We start from the raw sequence: 13,887 nt of genomic DNA on the forward strand, positions 1-13,887 counted from the left end.
TATGTTTTTTTTTTGTTCTGCTGAATATGGACACAGCAGTGGGAATTACAAGGTAATGTTGAGGTTTTCAGTAGGTAGACACATAAGGGCAGATATATTAATCTTGATCTAACATCTCTGCCTGTTCCGGTCTCTGCGCCACCCTCCACTTGCATGCTGCGGCGCAGGAGACGTGTTCAGTTTGATTCTTTGCTCAGAGTTTTTTTTTGCTTTGTGTGAACACTGCCCTATTATCTCTCCTTTGCAATTGAATTTCCACCACACCCATCTCCTGCACTTTGTTTCCCTCTGTTCACTAAATAGTTAATCTTAACCTTGCCTGTGTGATTGACATCCTGTCTACCAGTTAAGTCTGGATCAGGTCCTGGACTTCTTATATACAGGACATCAGCCCACACAGGTTTGTTGGCTATTTTGACTCTGTCCTGTTACTTTGTCCTCGCTAGCTTCCTACTTGCTCTTTCTATTGTATTACTGACCTCTGGTTTCCCTTGTGACAGCTATTTAGCATTACTATTTTGTACTTCTGTGTCTCTCTGGCTTTTGACCCTTGGCTTTCTGACTTCGCTTCTGTGTTGTTTTCTCCTTTTTTGTTCTGTGTGACACTTATCTCTAGGAAGGGTTTTGCTGCCCAGTTGTTGTTTGTCACCTAGGACAGCTCAGGCAAGTAGGCAGGAACAGGGGCTAGGTTGAGTTTAGGGCTCACACTCTCTGTCTTTCCCTTTTTCCATTGTTCCAGCAGCAGCACTAGGAAATTGCTCAACTAGCAATTCCCTTACACTTGACTTCAATAAAGATCGCCCAAAGCTAGAAAAAAAAAAAAGGTAGGCTTAAATGGGTTCTCCAGTTCTTAACAGCCTATCCTTAGGATGGGTCATTACTATTGGATCACTGGAGATTTGACACCCAGAAGCAAACAGCTCCATACATCCAAGGGAATGGAATCTGAGCTGCAATAGACCACCACACAGTGTACAAAGCTAAGGTCATATACTTAACCAATATAATTGACCAAACAGCTGCTAAATCCTGACTTCTAAAGAGGGTTGAACATGGATGAATGCCCTCAAGAATATTCATCAGCAACCATTTTTTTTAAAAAAAAATACAATGGTCAAATTCAGGACAACAACAGTTTAAGTAAAGCTATGCTCATATTGCATTTGGAAAAGAAATAAGTGAACGTCTAAATTTATTTAAGGTACATAACCTATAGTGATCCAAATAAAAAGTCAATAAAAACTGGCTGAAAAAGCACTTAGAATTAGGAGGTATTCCGTGTGGACCACCAACAAGACAGGGGTATATATCTTTTTAATCCCCCACAATGTGGTACTCACACTCTATACTTCCAAAACGACATATCTGTAAATAACCCACTGCAATCTACCAGAGTCATCCACCATCATATGGAGGCTCTAAAAAAAAAAAAAAAAAAAAAAAAATGCTCCCACACAGGGATTGTTGCATCCTGCATTAAAGCAATGACAGAGAGCAGGGGTAATTACACTACATAGCGCTCACATTGTCATGCCGTGTAAAACAATGTGAAGACACAGGAAGATAGGGGAATATTGCCCAGAGAAATAGCAAGTGGCGCTGTATAAGCTGTTTACAAAGAGAAAGACTAAAAGATCTGCCTAACACCTTCCACAAGGCGCTGGTGACAAGGTCCAAGAATAACTACACTCCATCACTCCATCTGCCTTATATAAATAGGCTCCTAAAAGCATACTCTTAGTCCCCCATCAGCGTACAGCACTCAAACTTAGAGATCCTCTTCCCACTACCAGGGAACAAGGTCAATTAGTCCTGTTCCTGCATAATGAATAAAGTATCCCTCCCTACACATTTCACTATATATTACAATGGCTCATCAGGGGCTAGTGAGAATTAGTTTAATGTTATCAGGATAACTACACCTATCTAACAACAGGAGAGTCCCACCATTCGACTAAGGAGAGTCACCAAGTCCACTAAGACACCCCAGGAAATGATGCCAACAACCTGGAAAGCAACTGGGACAGCAGGAGAAGCATGCCTGGGGGCATCAAGTACCTTTATTATGTCGGGATCCCTTGTCAGCTTGCGATATGCCGGAGCGGACTTTTTCCAATAGGAATGCATTGACCAGCATTGATTGGCCAGTCTACGACATTCGGCCAATCAACGCTGGTTCGGCCTGAGGAGGTGGAGTCTAAGAGCCGTCCACAGCAGTTTCCATTCTGGTCCGATTTTAGACTCCGCCTCCTCCGGCAGAACCAGCGTTGATTGGCTGAATGCTGTAAGACTGGCCAATCAACGCTGGTCAATGCATGGCGAAATAAAGCAGAGCCAGCCGTGCGCTCAGCTTGGCTATTCCTCCTGTCACACACATCTCTGGTGTAACATAGCTCAGCACACACTCACCTCTGCTACATCTCTTCACTCTGTTGTAGAGATGTAGTAGAGCTGAGTGTGCACTGAGCTCTGCTACACACGAGATGTGTGTGTGTGACAGGAGGAGTAGATGGAGGGTTGGTTGGGTGTAGTGCAGAGCTGCTACACCAGAGATGTAGCAGACCTCGCCGATGTTAGCAGAGCTGAGTTTGTTAGTCTGCTGCGTATCTGCCAGCTCTCCTTCATCTACATCTCCTATACACTCAGCTCATCTACATCGGACACTACATGCTCAGTTTATCAGTATAGCTGAGCTGAGTTTGTAGTATCGGACACTACTGTTTGTTGATTAAGCAGAGCTGGGATTGTAATGACTATCCTATTCACTACACAGCATGTACCCCACGCTGTGTAGTGATTAACCCCTTCCCCCCCACCTGTGTCCGCTTACCTGCAGCTCTTTGCTCTTGGTTCACTTCGATCCATGGTCCCGGTTTCAGGGCACATTGCCCCCCCTCTCCGACTATTATTATAGAGAAGGCGGAGCTTAGGAGAGCCCCACCTTCTCTATAATACTAGATGGGAGAGGGGTGGGGCTTAGGAGAGTGTGGGCGGGTACTGCGTGGGGAGACTCCCCACCCACACTCTCCTAAGCCCCGCCTTCTCTATAATAATAGTCGGGGAGAGGGGGGCAGGGCACTCTGAAACCGGGACTATGGACCGAAGTGGACCAAGAGCAAAGAGCTGCAGGTAAGCAGACACCGGGGGGAGGGGGTTAATCACTACACAGCGTGGGATACATGCTGTGTAGTGAATAGGATAATCTCCCACACTGCACACTCAGCTGGCTATTCCTTAGTAGTACTAACACGCTCAGCTCAGCTATTCCTTTAGTAGTTCCGAGCCATAGGAATGCATTGACCAGCATTGATTGGCAACTGTACGGGCATTCGGCCAATCAACGCTGGTCAATGCATCCCTAAGGGAAAAAGTCAGCTCGCGCATATCGCAAGCTGACAGGGATCCCGACAAGATAGAGCCCCAAAGAGCTAGGTGAGTGACATTCCCCCCTAAATAAAGGTTATCCCTAGCTAACCCTGCCTGTAGATCTGTCCCTGTGTCATATTCATATAGTTCACAGTCCCAAATTAGTCGAATGGTAAATCCACCATTCGTCTAAATTGGAGGTTCTGTTTCCGGCCGGCAATTCCTTTTTCCGATTTTTTTTCACTGCCTACCTTGTCGTATTTCCTGTCCCACCTCCCCTGCGCAGTTATTGGTGCAAAAAAACGCGCTAGGGAAGGTGGGAGGGGAATCTAATTTTTAGTGAGTTTGCCACGTGGTGTTCGATTGGAATTGAACACCTCGTCTCTAATAATTACATATTGCAACTACACAGGTCATGTAAATATTTTGTTGTGTACTGAAAATGTAGAAGTATATTATAAAAAGTAACAATTGCTTTAGAGGTATAAGTTATGAGGCAGTGTCAATTTAAATGATGTTACGGCAGAAATATAAAGCACAAAGATCAGAAATAATTGTACATAAAGAATGGATAAAAGCTTTCAACATTAAAGGAACCAGAGCTCCATCTGGAGGATCCAAGGAAGAGTGTGTGCGATTAGCAGGATCTTAACAAATTATTCTCAACTACATTTTTCTGTCATTTCCTCTATTTAAAATAGGCTGTAGTCAAGGAAGCTGAATAAGCCAATATTTTTTCATGAAAAAATTAGCACTCATAATTGGTAGTCACAGTTTTATCCCTTTATGGACAGCCTAATTTGGGTATAAATGCTCAACAATTTATTTTATATTATACACATCTGCCTTCCAAAATTCAAAACATTTTCATTTTTCTGAGAACTAATATTTTCAGTGGGCATCATATTTAGCACCACTAATTCCATGGTGCTTTACATTACATTTGGTACACAAAAAAAATATAATACTAACAATGACCGACTGGCGCAGTGGGATGGAGGGCCCTGCCTGCAAGGGCTTAAAGTCTATGAGAGAAGAGGGAGACGAAGGTGAGGGGAGAGACTGTTCAGATATGATATGGTGGCAGTAGTGTTTGGAGGTTGTAGGCCTTGCTGAACAGTTGAGGCTTTAGGGCCTTCTTGAAGCTTGTGATTGTGGGGGTCAGTCCTAAAGGGGTTGGCCACTTTCAGACCAATATTGACAAACAAATGTACAATAAAAAGATATACAATTTTCTAATATACTTTCTGTATCAATTCCTCATGATTTTCTAGATTTCGGCTTGTTGTCATTCATTCTGTTACTTCTAGAGGATAAAACTCTGACCATGGTCATGTGATTTACAGTCCATGGTCTTGATTATGGTCAGAGGGATATTACATAAGAATACCCCCATGATTAGGCTCAGAGGGGTACTGTAACATCTCTGCCTGTTCGCTTGCACGCTGAGGCACAGAAGGCGAGTTCAGTTTGATTCCTTGCACTGTGTGAACACTGCTCTATCTATCTCTGTAATTGAATTTCCAACACACCCATATAATGGACTTTGTTCCCTATGTCCATAAAATAGTTAATTTTAACCTTCCCTGTGTGATTGTGGCTGTGTGACAGCCTGTCTTCCAATCAAGCCTAGGACAGGTCTTGTAACGGTTTGGATCTGGTTTGGAGTCTAAGGTTGCTACCATCTGGAGGGTGACTTACTTGCAAGGTTGATAACGTAGTCAGGAGCTAGCCAGTGGTCGATACACGTGATGAGCGTCAGAGTTGGAGGAGAAGGGAAATACCGTAGTCAGGAGCAAGCCAGTAGTCAATACATGAGATGAGTGTCAGAGTTGGCAGCAGAGGCCGCTTGATTACATGCAGAGCACAATAATCTCACAAGGCAGGAAGTGCAAGGCTGGGTTTATATAGGATGTACAATCAGAGAACAGGGTGGAGCAAACCATAGAGGCGGGAACTGGAATTAGAGCTAGCGGGAACTAGGCTCAGATCAGCGTTGGAGCTGTCCAAGCAGGGGTGAACCTTCCCCTTTCGCTGCCTGAGGCGAACTACAGAAAGCCGACCCCCCCCCCCCCCGGGAGGAGGGGGCGTGGCCGAGTGGAGGGGGCAGGGCTTAGCTCCATTCGCAGGCAGAGAGCAGGCATGGTGATGACCTGCTCTCTGCCTGAGCGTGAGGGGAGGCTGCTGGAGCAGCGCTGCTCCAGTGGCCTCCCCAAACCACCGCTCGGTGCTAAGCCAGTCCAGGACAGCTTGTCTTGGACTGGCTTAGGGAAGCAAAAATGCCGCCCTCCCTGAGGCCCTGGCATAGCGCCGCCTGAATCGCTCGCTTCAGGTCGCCTCATGGGAGGTGCGGCGCTGTGTCCAAGAGGCAGAATTGCTCAGTTTGAAGAGCTGTCGCCTGGGATACTGAAGTCCCTGGGTTCAAGTTTTGAAAGTAGTCCCCTCCTTTCAGGATGGCCTCTGGACATCTTAGGAGCTGGTTTCTCTGGATACCTTAGATCAGGGGTAGGGAATGTACGGCTCTCCAGCTGTTACAAAACTACAACTCTCAGCATGCATCCTGGCTCTGCTGTTCTGGGAACTTCCATGGAAGTAAATGGAGCATGCTGGGAGTTGTAGTTTCACAGCAGCTGGAGAGCCGAAGGTTCCCTACCCCTGCCTTAGATGAAATGCCCTTGTAAGCCTAGGGGCGTGAACATTGCTTTCTGGTTCCCATGAGTTCTTTTCTGGTCCATAACCCTTCCATTGCACCAGATATTGTAGTTGACCTCTGAAAAGTCTGAAGTCCAAGATTTTTTCAACAAAATATTCTTCCTCCCCTTGAACTTTTACTGCGGCAGGAGGTGGCTGATTTCTCCCTGGAAACGGGTTTTCATTGAATGGCTTGAGCAATGATACGTGAAATACAGGGTGTATTTTCAATCTATTAGGGAGTTTGAGCCGGAAAGCAACTTGGTTGACTTGTGCAGAAATCTGGAACGGTCCTATGAATTTTTGGCCCAATTTTGGAGATGGAACATGTGTTTTCAGATTTCTAGTAGATAGCCAAACCTTATCACCAATTTTAAAGGTAGGAGATACTTTGCGACGTTTATCAGCTGCTTTCTTATAGACTTCTTGGGCTTCTTGTAGGATCTCTCTTAGTTTCCTCTGGGTTTCTTGCAATTTTATTAGTCTGTCAGTAACAGCAGGAATAGGTGTACTAAGAGGGAGGTTAGGAATAAATACTGGATGTAGGCCAACATTAGCAAAAAATGGACTTTGAGATGTAGCACTGTGTTTGGAGTTGTTGTAGGCAAATTCTGCTGTTGGTAAATAGTCCACCCAGTCATATTGAAGGTAAGAAACAAAACAGCGGAGGTATTTTTCAAGAGTTTGGTTTGTCCTTTCCGTCTGGCCATTAGACTGAGGGTGAAAAGCAGAAGACAAATTTATTGCTACCCCTAAAGCTGTACAGAAGTTCTTCCAAAACCTTGATGTGAATTGAACACCTCTATCTGAAATTACATTGTCAGGAATTCCATGCAACCTGAATATCTCCTTAATCATTAATTCTGCAGTTTGTTCTGCAGTAGGAATTCCTCTGACTGGAATGAAATGGGCCATCTTTGTGAGTCGGTCCACAACAACAAGAATGGTAGTCATTTCTTTAGATGGGGGAAGGTCTACAATAAAATCCATGGAAATTGATCCCCAAGGCCTAGATGGAACTGGAAGTGGTTGAAGAACACCTAGAGGAGAAGAATGCAGTGTCTTATCTCGTGCACATGTTAATCAGGAGAATACATATTTTTTAACATCGTTCTTACAGTTAGGCCACCAAAATGAACGAAGCAATAAGTCATAAGTTTTCATCACTCCAAGATGCCCTGCAAGCTTAGAATCATGGACCAGTTTGAGGACTTCAAGTCGAGCAGTTTCAGGAACATATATTCTGTGTTCCTGCTTCCAAAACCCCTCTTTAAAACAAAGGTCCACATCTTTAGAAGAATGGTTGAGGAAGGAGTCATTCTGGTATCCTTCTCTGAGCATGGTTAAAAGATCTTTGGAGTCCAGTATTCCTACAAAATTTTTGGAAGACAAAATAGTAGACTCTGTTTTAGACCCCTCCTCTGGTTCTGCAAGATTCCTGGACAAAGCATCAGCCTTGCCATTTCTTGAACCTGGATGATAAGAAATGATGAATTTAATCTAGAGAAAAACAAGGCCCATCTTGCTTGTCTTGCAGGCAATCTTTTAGCTGTACGGATGAACTCTAAATTTTTGTGGTCAGTAAGGACAGTTACTGGATGATTAGCTCCTTCCAAAAGATATCTCCATTCAGAGAACGCAACTTTAATAGCCAACAGTTCTTTGTTTCCTATGTCATAATTTATTTCTGCCGATGACATGGTATGAGAAAGAAAAGCACATGAATGGAGTTGCATCTTGTCTCTAACTCGTTGAGGCAGGACAGCTCCCACAGCATAATCTGAGGCATCCACTTCAACAACAAAAGGTAATTCAGGGTTTGGATGGACCAGTATGGGTGCAGAAGTAAAGAGAGTTTTTAGTTTGTCAAAAGCAACTTGTGCCTCTGGAGACCATGAAAATACTTGTCTTTTCTTTGTGAGTAAAGTGATTGGTAAGATGATTTTAGAAAAGTCTTTTATGAATCTCCTGTAGAAATTCGCAAACCCTATAAATCGCTGGACATCTTTAAGATTTCTTGGAGTGGACTCACTTGTTGTTATATGACGTTTATACTGTCTTCATCTTTGTAACTCAATAATGTTTTATTACCCATATATACTCCAGTTTTCCTCTTATTGCTTAACCGGTGAACCTTTCTATTTGTTCTTTCTTTGGATTTACTGTATTCTTTTAATAAAAAGAGATTAAACAAAAAAGATTTCTTGGAGTGGGCCAATCCATTACAGCTTTGATTTTACTAGGATACAATTTTCAAACCTTCTGGAGAGATGATATATCCAAGAAATTGGATTTTTGTTTGTTCAAATTCACATTTTTCCAGTTTGATATAAAGGTTATTCTCCAATAGACGTTCCAAGACTAATTGAACATGTCTGCGATGTTCCTCCAAAGTGTCTGAAAATATAAGGATGTCATCAAGGTACACGACAACAAATTGGTCCAAGCAATCCCGAAACACATCGTTCACAAAATGTTGAAAGGTTGCAGGGGCGTTACAGAGACCGAATGGCATATCCAGGTATTCAAAATGTCCATATCTAGTTCTGAAAGCAGTCTTCCACTCATCCCCTGGACGAATGCGTACAAGATTGTAGGCGCCTCTTAAATCTAGTTTGGTAAAAATGTTAGCAGAATGTAGTCTTTCCAGCAACTCCGGAATTAGAGGAAGAGGGTAACAGTTTTTAATAGTCATCTTATGTAGTTCTCTGTAGTCAATACATGGTCTCAAGGTTGAGTCTTTCTTTTCTACAAAGAACAAAGGTGCCCCAGCTGGGGATGAGGAGGGTTGAATGAAGCCTTTCTTTAAATTCTCATCCAAGTATTCTCTGAGCCCTTTTAATTCTGGTTCAGAGAGATTGTAAATTCTGCCAAAAGGAATAGTAGCTCCAGGCAGCAACTCAATGGGACAATCGTAAGGACGATGAGGAGGTAGTTGATCAGCTTTTTTCTTGCTGCAGACATCACTGAACCTATGATACTGTGGTGGCAACTTATCATAACTCTGATGAGGAATTTTGGAAAATTTTGTTTGCTCTTGGATGGATAAATACATATAACAATTGTCCTTACAGTATTCAGAAGGAAAAGTAACAGTCCGTGATTCCCAGTTGATAGAAGGATTATGGACACCAAACCATGGAATTCCTAAAATAACCGGTAACTTGGGAGAAGAAATCAAATGAAAACTAATAGTTTCATGATGAGCAGGTTCTATACAGATTCCAAGTTCCATTGTTTCGTGAGTTACAGGTCCAGATGACAAAGGTGAGCCGTCAACAGTTTCCATATCAATTGGCACGGATTTTATTTTACGTGCAATGTTATTGTCAAGCGCAAATTGTAAGTCCATAAAATTTCCCCCTCCGCCAGAATCTAACATGGCAGAACACTGCAATTTACAGCTCCCAACCATGACCTGAATTGGAATGACAAAATGAGAGGATGCTGAATAAATTTTGTTTTTGTTTTGGGTCACAGATGAGATCTGAGGTCTGCATAACTGAATCCGGCAGTTCAGAATGTTCAAGATTGCTGTCTGTCTTAGCACTGGTGCAGGCTATAGACCTTTGAAACTTGTTGGGACAATTAATGGCGTAATGTCCTGATCCCCACAATAGAGGCACAGATTTGCTGTACAGCGCCTCTCTTTCTCAACGGCACTAAGAGGTTTTCGCATGACAGCAATCTGCATAGGTTCTGGTAAGGGTTCAGTCTTTTGCTGAATGTTCAATTCTGAGTGACTGAAAGAGTAAGTGGGTTGGTTTCCAAATATACGCAGTCTCTCTTTTCTACGTTCAGTAAGTCTCTTATCAATTCGGATACACAATTGTATAAAATCCTCCAGACCATCAGGAGCTTCAACTCTGGCAAGCTCATCCTTCACAAGCTCTGATAAACCTCGTCGAAATTGACTTTTTTGGGCTGCTAAATTCCATGTGGTGTCAACTACCCAACGTCGAAATTCCGCTGTGTATTCAGCAACTGAGCGACGTCCTTGACACAGGTTATGCAATTTGGTCTCAGCTGTGGCACAACGATTTGGGTCATCAAAAACCTGATCCATAGCAGTGATAAAGTTATCAAAATCATTGAGGAGGACAGAATTCTTTTCCACATAAGGGGAGGCCCATGCTAAAGCTTTATCTGACAGCAGGTTAATGATAAATAGCACTTTTTTCCTGTCACTAGTAAAAGGAGCAGGTTGCATTTGGAAGTATATACGGCATTGGTTAAGAAATCCTCGGTAATGGTGACAGTCCCCACTGAAGTTTGATGGCAGAGGCATACGAGTATTTAAAGGGATTCTACCATTAAACTACCTTTTTTTCTAATGAACACGTCAGAATAGCCTTAAGAAAGGCTATTTGTCTCCTACCTTTAGACGTGGTCTCCGCCGTTCTGTTCCGTAGAAATACCGGTTTTAACCGGTATGCAAATGAGCTCTCCGCAGCAATGAGGGCAGGCCCCAGCGCTGAAAGGCCGATGAGCGCATCCCCATTGCTGCCCGAAAGCTCTTTCCTGCGCCGTCTCCTTGTTCTGCAGCAACTCCGCCTCTTCTAGCTTCTCTTGCTCTTGTAGTTCTATAGAGGAGCATAGAGAGGCCACCCCAAAATGGCCGCCGGCCAGCTCCTGTATTGAACTGCAAGAGCGGCTACCCCAAAATGGTCGCCGGCCGGCTCCTGTATTGAACTGCAAGAGCGGCTACCCCAAAATGGCCGCCAGCCGGCTCCTGTATTGAACTGCAAGAGCGGCTACCCCAAAATGACCACTGGCCGGCTCCTGTATTGAACTGCAAGAGCGGCTACCCAAAAATGGCCGCCGGCCGGCTCCTGTATTGAACTGCAAGAGCGGCTACCCAAAAATGGCCGGCAGCTGGAATTAGAGCTAGTGGAACTAGGCTTAGATCAGCACTGGAGCTGTCCAGGAGGCTGAATATCTCAGTTTGAAGAGCTGCCGCCTGGGATACTGAAGTCCCTGGGTTCAAGTCCTGACAGGTCTTGGAGTTCCTATATACTGGAGATGAGCCCTCATAGAAGGACTGGCTATTGTGAATTTGTCCCTGCTAAGCTCCTCTTCTGCTATTATTGTATTACTGACCTCTGGTTTACCCTTTTGATTATTCTCTTGGATTTTGATTCTGAACTGCATTGGTCGAATGTTACTGGACCCTTGGCTAGCTGATCTCCCTTTGTTGTTGTTTGGCTTGTCTTCGTTCTGTGTGTCACATGTATAAGAGGAGCTTTGTCAACCAGTTGTCACCTACTGCTTAGGATAGGACCAGCAGGAAGGGAGAGGGGGGGGGGGTTCAGCTTTCGTCTCACTGTCTATTGTGCCCCTTCCCCCAGGGTTCACCAGCTACTGGGGAATTGTTCCTATTGCAATTCCCTTACAGGTATTACATTATATAAAATATATATATATATCTATCAGAGCGCAAAAGTATAGTATGCTGTCTGATTGATAGTAGAGGGAATGACATGGACAGAAGTCCATGCTACACCCCCCCCCCCTTCCCCTCCCCGGGGTCACATACAGGTTATGCACAGATGATGATGATGCTTTATCATCTCTGTGCAGTCTGCTGCTGCTCCAAGATGCTACCTGAGGCAGGAAGGTGGAGGACACTTTGGAGCCCCATATCTCAGGATCTGTTAGGGCTATGAAGATGAGAATCTCATCTTTAAAATGATACAAAGATCATCATGATAGTCCTTACAGATTCTGAGATTTGCTGTTAAAAACACTGTTTGGAAATGAGATCTGAATTGGGATCTCAATGTTGGACATTGTTTTCATGACTTCAAGATAATTTTAATGAATTCAAGATAATTTTTATAGCCCTAAGCAATCCTAAGATATTGGCATTAGTAGCAAGTACATAATACATATGTCCTGTGCAACATCACGCCTAAAGCTCCAGGGGAGGAGAGGATGAATGATGAAGCAGGGAGTGCAATGGGAAAACATAACTGTTCACAAACGCAAAAGCAGATGCCTGAACCACTTTTAACAGTCTGGGCCTTGCTCAAGTAACACTTTTAAACTGAAAAATAGAACTTTTTGAAATTTTGTTATTCCATTACATTTCCATACACTGTTTACTACAAAACTTTGATGTAGATCAGGTAATTGTTGGAGTAAAACGCGTTCTGTTCAAAATTATTCAATGCTTTCCAAGTGCTTAATTCATTCAGGCATACTTATGCATAGCAAAATTTCCTGACATGATACAACAATTCTGACTTTGGATTTGGAATCTGCACACTCGATTTAGTATAGAATAAGTTGTTTTTGCGCAGTAGCAGACAAATGTTGAAGAGATTGCATTAGTCTCCCTTGGGATTGGGATTCCTGTGGCCTAAATCTATTCTCCATTAAAGAAATATCTTTATGGAACTGCTTTCCATGTTCATGACTTGTGTTTCCCAAATTGGGTGGGAAAAAGTCAAGATGGGAATGTAAGAAATGCATGTTCAATGACGTTCGGCAGCCAAGTTGTTCATATGCTGTAAGCCTGTTGTCTACTAATTCAGCAGAGTTTTCAGCTCGTCTGTTCCCAAGGAAGTTCTACACTACTAGCACAAACGCATCCCAAGCTGCAAGGTCCGGAGGGTTAAGTTTTGTTCTGATAGTGTCATCACATTAGTTTGTTGATTTCAGGGCCAATAAAAATTCCGGCCTTTATTTTAGACTCAGTTTTCATTGTGCTAAACTTCTCCTTCTAATACTGGAAACCATTTCCATCACCATCAAGTACAATTACAACAATTTTTGTTTAACCAAGTGTAATGTGAAGTGAAGAAAAACTTGAAGTGGATCGACAAGTGATTTGTGTTTTACATTGTACTGACCAAATGTGTGCTGGACTCTGAGAGGCCACTGTCTCATTTTTGTAATGATTGTTGTCATCACGACTTTTCCATAGGCACAAGAAACACATATGCTTTGTATACCCTAACTGTAGGCCAAGCAGCATTGCTACCGTGTTTCCCCGACAGTAGGACACCCCCGAAAGTAAGGCATGCGGGGGGTTTCTGTTGTATTGCCTAATATAAGGCACCTCCCGAAAATAAGGCATGCTCGGCAGTGGTGGGCAGAGCTTTAGGGGCAGGGCTTAGCAGAGCTTTTGTGGGCGGGGCTTAGCGATCCCCACTTCACTGACACAGCAGCCGTGCTCTGTGCTCCGTGTGCACAGCAAAGCCGGCTGCTGCCTCTGCTGTTATGTCCACTGTCCCTGCTGCTGTAGGATGAGCTCTCCCAACTCTCCCAGAGGCAGCAGCCAGCATACAGAAGAGGCAGCAGCCGGCTTTGCTGTGCACATGGAGCACAGAGCACGGCTGCTGTGTCAGTGAAGTGGGGATCGCTAAGCCCTGCCCACGAAAGCTCCGCTAAGCCCCGCCCACAAATCCTCACTAAGCCCCACCCACCACTGCCAGGACGAACAGCACCAGCACTGCTAGGAAGATGCGAAAGGTAAGTAGGATACCTTCCCCCCTCCCCTACACTACCTACAACCGGCAGTCATGCTGACTCTATGCTAAGGAAGTGCCGGCATGACTTCCGGTTGTAATAAGACACCCCCTGAAAATAAGACAGGTCCTATATTTAGGGCAACAATTTAATATAAGACACTGTCTTATTTTCGAGGAAACACAGTACCACTTTCAGGTCAGCACAGATTGTCCATTTATGTTCTGAGTAATTGATCATTTCGAATTAGCCTCCATTCATCAGGAACATGTGCACCATCTAACTCCATCATAAGACCATTTACATCAGTACAGAAATAGACATCACTTTTCATTGCATAGTATGCAGCTAACTTGA

General features: G+C 43.8%; 1 protein-coding gene across 1 annotated transcript in view; it reads right to left on the minus strand.

Moving 5' to 3' along the window:
• Nucleotides 1-10,589: 10,589 nt before the first annotated feature.
• ATXN7L1 (ataxin 7 like 1) overlaps nt 10,590-13,887 on the minus strand; it is a 488,131-nt gene continuing 484,833 nt past the window's right edge. Inside the window, exon 13 of the transcript XR_012716108.1 lies at nt 10,590-10,605. The gene's annotated coding sequence lies outside the window, so the exon portion shown is untranslated. The remainder of the gene's footprint in view (nt 10,606-13,887) is intronic.

Source organism: Leptodactylus fuscus, chromosome 5 (genome assembly GCF_031893055.1).
Source record: "Leptodactylus fuscus isolate aLepFus1 chromosome 5, aLepFus1.hap2, whole genome shotgun sequence".
Taxonomy (NCBI): domain Eukaryota; kingdom Metazoa; phylum Chordata; class Amphibia; order Anura; family Leptodactylidae; genus Leptodactylus; species Leptodactylus fuscus.